The following is a 5,937-nucleotide window of genomic DNA, read 5'->3' as shown; positions in this document are numbered from 1 at the left end:
GGGTTGCCATTTCCTTCTCCAGGGGATCTTCCCAACCCAGGGATCAAACCCCAGTCTCCTGCGGGCGGATGCCTTGCCATCTAAACCAGGACACTGCTAATTCCCTAGGCAAAATACAAAGAAAAGAGCTCGTGTTCTACAAAGTGGAAAGATGATTTAAGAAACAGAAGGTGTCCTTTGTTGGTATCTTTGAATCTTTCTTTAGATTTCGTTGATTTTTACTATTAAGCGTACTTGAACAAGGCAAGAGAGAAACCCCAGCATTGAAAAATAATTGACTTTTTTGAAAGAAACCTGTGCAGGTTAAGCACTCTTCGTTTTTGAGAGATGGTAAAATGCAAAATCTTGATTCAACACATATGACTTTTGTGAACTTTATTTCAGATCTACATGATGAAACCTTAAGGCGTCCAGGAAGAAAGGAGTAGAGTGGGAGACAAAAAGAGCAACCTTTCCCCTTGGTGCCATCCCAACCAGCTGCTTACTTCCTTCATCTCATGGACTACCATCTGGGCTTATCTGGTTTGTTTGATTCTTGTTTCAGGGACCGTTTCTAGTCACAAGGCTGTCAACAGTGGGGGGTGGGGTGGGGGGGTGGGGGAAGCCCTTCTTTCCATTCCACATGAGACCCAGTGGACAATCCAGGCCCTGGCCACTGCATAGAGCGTGCAGCAACAATATCAACGGTGATGCTGGTTAACAATGCATATTCCTGGAATCCACTCCGTTGGCTACTGAGTGTGTGCAGTGGTGGTCTGGAACCTATACCTGGAAGCTTTCTTGATGATTGCAAATGACACCAAAGTCCGAGGACGATGGAAGATCTTCACGTTTCTGCAAGAGCCACACACCTCCAGAAGGAACCACAAGACTTGCCTGACATGGTCAAGGTCTAAGTATTGGACTACACGTTGGAAGGTCTCCACCTTTGCTATGGAAGTCAAACGATCTTTCTTTGAAATGCAAATGGATCATACTGAATGTTCACATTCTTCTAGAGCATTTGAAAAGCCCTAAATTGTAGAAATCTGCTGTACGAGTTCCTTGAAAGCAAGAACCCATACTGATGGATATGTCTTAATGCCTTAGATTGTGCCTTGAATATAGCGTACACATGAACCCAGGAAAGGAAAGAATGGAATCGCCAAATATACAAAGAGATCAAAAGTGCCGAGCCAAGTGACACCTTGAGGCTTCCAAGAACTTTTCTGTCTTGCACACACTAAGTAAATCCTGAGCAGCTACGATGAGCTGGGAGGCATGTAATAAGTTTCTGGAACTAGAAGGCGGACAGAAGAAGACACAGAGTTCCTGCTTTCACTGAGACGAATCTAATGATACATCACAGGCAGATCCTTTGAGAACTTGTCGAGGGGCCTCTACCCTCACCAAAACCTGGGTGTCAGGGAAGGCTTTTCAGAGTAACCATTGCGTTGAGGTCCATAGGTTGAACCTACGTAAACCAGGGTTGAGATGCAGGAAGAATTTCAGGCAGGGAAAACAGCATCCTGGAAGTCTAGGTGACCAGGGAAACTTAGGACGTTCAAGAAATGAAAATGCCCTATGGGATGGAAGCCAAAGAGTGCAGAGGGCATTCCAGGGAAAAGACATCCGAGAAGAACGTGAGGAGCAAGCATGAAGGGAATTGGTCGTATCTTCAATATGATGGGAAAATACAAGAGCCGTTGGAGCAGGATGGTGACAGAATTGCATCTGCATTTCCAAACGGTCATCTTGCTCCACATCACTAATGATTGGAGAGACTCAACTCCAAACGCCAAGGGGGGACCACTTCGCATGAGTCCGATTGGGCCTCATTGCAATGTCTGTCCATAGCAGATGCTGGAGAAGCTGTGGAGCAAAGGGAACTCTCCTCCACGGTGAGTAGGAATGGGAGTTGGTACAGCCGGGATGGAAAAGAGTATGGAGGTTCGCGAAGGAACTAAAAGTAGAAGTAGCCTATGGTTCAGCAGTCCCACTCCCAGGCATAGATCCACCCCCAGTACAAGCCAACAAGCTAGATGTCCCATTTGGGCACATCTATCTGTGAGTGCGCGCGCATGCGCATGCGCGATCGCCTGCGAGGCTGGGGGTGGGGCGGGGGCTGGGGCTCTGGCTGGAGTAGGTGCAAGCCCCGGGATTGCCTGAGGCAAGCCAAAGGAGCCCCAGATGGAGACGGGACTGCCAGTCGTCTGGTTTCCTGAAAGCCGAATGCGAATGCGGAGGGGCTCGCGGGCCGCGGGGAGGCAACCCAGGTCTGCAGCGGGAGTCGGGGCCCCGGCCACCCACTCACTCCCCCCGCCCCGGGAGGGGCTGGGGCTGCGGGGGTGGGGGTGGGGGCGAGGGGGGTGTGGGTCCAAGAATTGGGACGCGGGGCGGGGGCTAAAGGACCTCTTCTGGTAGGCAAAAAAGCCTCGAGCACCCGGAATTCCCAGGTGGTCTCCCATCCAAGATACTAAACAGGCACGACCCTGCTGAGCTTCCGAGATCAGACGAGATCGGGCGCCTTCAGGCCGATAGGGCCGGAGATGGACGCGGCCGCCGCGGGGCGCCCTAAGAGCCTTGCGCTTCGCCTCCCTTTCGCTCTGACCTGCAGGTCGGGCCAACGGGCCGCCCCTCTCCTCGGGGGGCCGTGCTGTACTTGAGCCGCACGACCCGCGACCGCACTCCAGCCTGCTGACGCCGGCCCGGCCCCCGAACACCGCCAACCCCAGACCAGCAACCGCCTGGCCGGCCCGGGGGCCCGATGGGCTTCCAGGACCCCCCAGTGACCGGGAGGGCGTGCGTGCGTGCGTGCGCGCGGGGCCTGGGGGGTGGGCTGAGGGGTGCGGAGGTCTCGGCGCCCTCCCACCCCCGGCCACTCCAGACCCGGCCGCGCTGGCTGAGCGGGGCCTCCCCCTCCCCATCCCGTTCGCTGCTCAGGGCCGCGCGACCCCGGAGGTGTCAGTCTTCGGGGCCCGCCGCCTCCCGACCTCCGCGGCCCGGGGGCCTCTGAACCTCCTGCGGGCCTAGGCGCAGCGATTCTTGAGCGCCCAACTTGCCCAGCACCTGCCCGCTGCCCAAACCCACCGGGAGCCACGGAGGCGCGGTCGACCAGAGCGCCTCAAACCTGCCCCTTTGCCCTACCGAGGCCCCCCACCCCCCCTTTTCCCCACGCCGCCCGCCAAGCACCCGACCTTCCTGAGAGAGCAGACGAACCACAGGCAGGCACACAGACAGACACACACACTCGCACGCACCCACGCCATGGGAGACAGCTGGCCTGCGCGAGCTCCTCAGCCAGAGCCATAGCACCTGGGAGAGGCCGGGGCCAGACCAAAGGCCCGGCGGACGGCTGTCGGGAGAGACAGAGGCAGAAATCCATGAAGCTTCCGAGACAGACTCCAAGAGGGCGAGAGGGAGATACACACACACACACACACACACACACACACACACTTGAGTGTGGTCTTTGGAAATACTTCTGTTCGTAGTTGCTGGGTTGAGCCCAACTCTTATAGGACCCATGGAGTGCGGCCCATCAGGCTCCTCTGTCCGTGGCATTTCCCAGGCGAGAATACTGGAGTGGGTTGCCATTTCCTTCTCCAGGGGATCTTCCCGACCCAGGGATCAAACCCGAGTCTCCTGCGGGCGGATGCCTTGCCATCTGAACCAGCACATTGCGAATTCCCTAGGCAAAATACAAAGAAAAGAGCTCGTGTGCTACTAAGTGGAAAGATGATTGAAGAAACAGAAGGTGTCCTTTGTTGGTATCTTTGAATCTTTCTTTAGTTTTCATTGATTTTTACTCTTAAGGCTACTTGAAACAAGGCAAGAGAGAAACCCCAGAATTGAAAAGCAATTGACTTTTTTGAAAGAAACCTGTGCAGGTTAAGCACTCTTCGTTTTTGAGAGATGGTGAAATGCAAAATCTTGATTCAACACATATGACTTTGGTGAACTTTATTTCAAATCTCCATGATGAACCCCTAAGGCGTCCAGGAAGAAAGGAGTAGAGCGGGAGACAAAAAGAGCAACCTTTCCCCTTGGCGCCATCCCAACCAGCTGCTTAGTTCCTTCATCTCATGAACTACCATCTGGGCTTATCTGGTTTGTCTGATTCTTGTTTCGGGGCCTGTTTCTAGTCACAAGGCTGTCAAGAGTGGGGTGGATGTTTGGGAGTGGGGGGGAAGCCCTTCTTTCCATTCCACATGAGACCCAGTGGACAATCCAGGCCCTGGCTAGTGCATTGAGTGTGCAGCAGCAATATCAACGGTGATGCTGGTTAACAACGCATATTCCTGGAATCCACTCTTTTGGCTACTGACTGTGTGTGGTGGTGGTCTGGAACCTATATCTGGAAGCTTTCTTTATGATTGCAAATGACACCAAAGTCTGAGGACGATGGAAGATCTTCACATTTCTGCAAGAGCCACACACCTCCAGAAGGAACCACAAGACTTGCTTGAAATGGTCAAGGTGTAAGTATTGGACTACACGTTGGAAGGTCTCCACCTTTGCTATGGAAATCAAAATATCTTTCTTTGAAGTGAAAATGGATCATACTCAACGTTCACGTTCTTGTAGAGCTTTTGAGAAGCCCTAAATTGTAGAAATCTGCTGTACGAGTTCCTTGAAAGCAAGAACCTATATTTATGGATATGTCTTAGTGCCTTAGATTGTGCCTTGATTATAGTGTACACGTCAACCCAGGAAAGGAAAGAATTGAATCGCCAAACATACAAAGAGATCAAAAGTGCCGAGCCAAGTGACACCTTGAGTCTTCCAAGAACTTTTCTGTCTTTCACACACTAAGTAAATCCTGAGCACCTACGATGAGCTGGGAGGCATGTAATAAGTTTCTGGAACTAGAAGGCGGAGAGAAGAAGACACAGAGTTCCTGCTTTCACTGAGACGAATCTAATGATACATCACAGGCAGATCCTTTGAGAACTTATCGAGGGGCCTCTTGTCTCACCAAAACCTGGGTGTCAGGGAAGGCTTTTCAGAGTAACAATTGAGTTGAGTTCCATAGGTTGAACCTACGTAAACCAGGGTTAAGATGCAGGAAGAATTTCAGGCAGGGAAAATAGCATCTTGGAAGGCTATGCGACCAGGGAAACTTAGAACATTCAAGAAATGAAAAATGCCCTATGGGATGGAAGCCAAAGAGTACAGAGGGCATTCCAGTTAAAAGACATCAGAGACTAACGTGGGGAACAAGCATGAAGGGATGTGATCATATATTCAATATGATGGGAAAATACAAGAGCAGTTGGGGCAGGGAGATGATAGAATTTCTCTGCATTTCCAAAATGTCATCTTGCTCCATAACACTAATGTTTGGAGCGACTCAACTCCAAGTTACAAGGAGGGACCACTTCCACGAGTTCGAATAGTCCTCATTGCAAAGTCTGTCAATAAAGAATGCTAGAGAAGATGTGGACCAAAGGGAACTCGACTCCACATGCAGATTGTGTGGGTGAATTCTCTAAGAAATTAAGGGAAGGAGTGCTACATCTTGTTTATTGTATTGTGTTTGGGGGGAACTATTTTGGAATTGGAGGAGCCCATTTCTCAGTATATGATTTCCAAACTAGGCAAGTATAATTACAGTCTGATAAGATGTAACTCAAATAACTTCTGAATGTTAATTGATTTTGAAAGAGGAAATAATCTTGCAAGAGAAATGTAGACAAACAGGAAAAGCATAGTTGTCAATATATTAACCTAGAGATGCTACAAATATTGTTTAAGAAATATGAAAGTTTCATGGAGTATTTCACATGAAGGAATTATTTCCTCTTAAAAGTCAAAAGGGCTTCCCTGGTGGCTCAGAGGTTAAAGCATCTGCCTGCAATGCAGAAGACCTGGGTTTTATCCCTGAGTCAGAAAGATCCCCTGGAGAAGGAAATGGCAACCCACTCCAGTATTCTTGCCTGGAGAATCCCATGGATG

The 5,937-nt window shown here is 50.6% G+C and overlaps 1 pseudogene; it reads right to left on the bottom strand.

Annotated features, from left to right (window-relative positions):
• Nucleotides 1-2,410: 2,410 nt before the first annotated feature.
• On the bottom strand, nt 2,411-2,530 carry LOC129640838 (uncharacterized; annotated as a pseudogene).
• Nucleotides 2,531-5,937: the final 3,407 nt, after the last annotated feature.

This window comes from Bubalus kerabau, unplaced genomic scaffold (genome assembly GCF_029407905.1).
Source record: "Bubalus kerabau isolate K-KA32 ecotype Philippines breed swamp buffalo unplaced genomic scaffold, PCC_UOA_SB_1v2 scaffold_40, whole genome shotgun sequence".
NCBI classification, from domain to species: domain Eukaryota; kingdom Metazoa; phylum Chordata; class Mammalia; order Artiodactyla; family Bovidae; genus Bubalus; species Bubalus kerabau.
Note: the sequence above shows the minus strand (reverse complement) of the source record. Positions and strands in the feature narration are given on the sequence as shown.